This window comes from Alligator sinensis, unplaced genomic scaffold (genome assembly GCF_000455745.1).
Source record: "Alligator sinensis unplaced genomic scaffold, ASM45574v1 scaffold524_1, whole genome shotgun sequence".
Lineage (NCBI taxonomy): Eukaryota > Metazoa > Chordata > Crocodylia > Alligatoridae > Alligator > Alligator sinensis.
Window position 1 is genome coordinate 365419 of NW_005842747.1, and position 2413 is coordinate 367831.

Genomic DNA, 2413 nt, shown 5'->3' on the forward strand with positions numbered 1-2413 from the left:
GGAGCCAATTTTCCAGCCAGTGGATCGTGGTGGACCCAAGGTGACAATTGGCCAGTTTCTCCAAGAGGTGATCATGGGATACCAGATCGAAGGCTTTTTTGAAGTCAAGATATATGACATCAATCTCTTCTCCCTTGTCCTGGTGATAGGTCACCTGGTCATAGAAGGAAATGAGATTGGTCAAGCATGACCTGCCCACGACAAAGCTGTGCTGGCTATCCCTTAAGATGTTGGCATCGGCCAGTCCATTAAGGATGGCCTCTTTAATAAACTTTTCTAAGATCTTCCCCGGGATAGAAGTCACTCTTCTTGCATGCTGATGATAAAGTGCATCTTCCTTTTCTTGACCTAGAGACTCAAATATCCAAACCAGGCTCAGAGCACAGTGGCTGGTTAACATGGTGCTGCTTTTTCTATAGAAAGCAAAGTTTGTTGTGCTAAGAAATAGGCCTGAGGGGAACATACAGTATAAATTTCCACTTATCCCCATGGACAATGTAAAGGGTAAAGAGCACAGTGATGGGGAGCACAGGTTTAATAACCCCATCTCCCACATCCGTGGTGGGTGAGATTGATCAAGGGTGAGGCCAGGCTCACTGAGGAGCACCGAGGCAGGGTCCAGGTTGGTGGAGGGACCTGAGGTGGCACCCATACTCCACAGTGGATGTCTGAGGCTGTATCAAGTAGCCAGCATGAAGCTCCAGGGGGGTGGGGCCCTGAGTCTTGGGGAGTTATTAAGGAAGCTCCTGGGGCTAGGGGTAAAGGGATTGCCCAGGGAGGGCTTTGGGACAGGGCTCGAAGCACCAGGAGTGTGGAAGGGGTTGGAGCCCTGAAAGGGTATGTGCGGGATTGAGCCTAGTGTGTGGGCCCAAGGCCCGGTGTATGTTGCTGTGTATGCATGTACAGAGTAAACCCAGTGTGAGGGTTCTAGGACCAGGAGCTCTGGTGGGGAGTGAGAGTCCTGGTGAGACTTTGGAGCTTGGGTCCCAGTGCTAGCTATCTGGAGGGAACACCTGTGAGGCTTGGGTTGTGGTCTAGGGGAGGAATGGAGCCACAGATAGTGCCCCCTGGCATCGGGAAGAGAAAACAGTCAGCCTTCTGCTGGTGTAACATCTTAATCATTTTCCAACAAGGCGTGGCAGTAGAGAGAGGGGGGCAGTTAGCCCAGAAACAGGTGGGTGGGCTAATGTCTGACCAGCCCTAGGACCAGCCCTGGGAAGGCCCACTTGTTACACTCTGCCACTGCTGCCACAAAAAACAGGCCAAGGCCCAGGAACTAGGCCATCCCAAAATAGATGTACTCCCATGGCATTTAGTCTGTTTTTCAATAGGTTGGAGCTGGACTCCCTTGCATCATTTTCATATGTCTGTTTATTGTATTCAATAGGAGCATACATGGTAATTTCATGATGTAACTGCAAGATAATCAAGCATGGTACCGAGCACACCCCCAGGCATCATCTGCTCATAATAGGGGAAATCACTGTGTGAGTTGGCAGCAATCCAATCCATCTTCAGACCCAGCCACTTGGGATGGCCATGATCTGATCCAGAGCTCCGGACCGGCTTTCTGCTTTGATCTGGCCGAAGCGGCTCTGCTGCTTCGGAGATGCCTTGGAGATCTGGCTATAGGGTATAATGGAAGATCTATAACTTTGTTGTTTTTTGTATAATTTGGATGAAACATGCAGGGTTGGTAGCCTCTGCTAAGAGCATAAAGCCTGGCAAGTTTCAAGAAGATCGGTGCAGGGGTTTGGGGGTAACTGTACCCCAAATTCTTGAAAGCCAAACTCATGTCACGGCTATGTGTTACAACATGGGGATCAAAACTGCAGAGTTGGTAGCTCTTTCTGAGGCCACAAAGCCTGCCAAGTTTCAAGAAGATCGGTGCAGGGGTAGCGGGGGAACTGCACCCCAAGCTGCTGACAGGCAAAACTCAGGATCTGGGTGGGTGAGACTGTGTGTGTGTTAAGGTGCACCCTTCCTGGCGCTGGGGGCTCTGCACAATACAGCAGTGTGCCCCACTGAGGCCTTCTCCTCCCCTACAGTCTCACGACCAGTCTTCCATTTTTTGTGACAACAGGTAAAATAACTTAGCTGGCTCAACACCAGGAGCATCATCATCAGCATCAACGTTACCCAAACAGAAGTGTCACAGAGCCTGTCATTTTATAAAGGAATTGACAGGAAGAAGTAAAGATATTGTGCTGTGTTGGACATATGATGTTATTCATGGAGTGCGATGGCTTCTCTTGTGTTTTTATGTCTATGTGTGCATTATGAAAAAAAAGGAGTACCATATTTTCATGCATATATCCCGTGGGTTATACAAGATTTTACAAAAAAAATGGATGGGTGTGGGCTATGCACAGACTATTTTTTGAAAGGGGTCCAGGGCGGGGGGTGGTGGCGC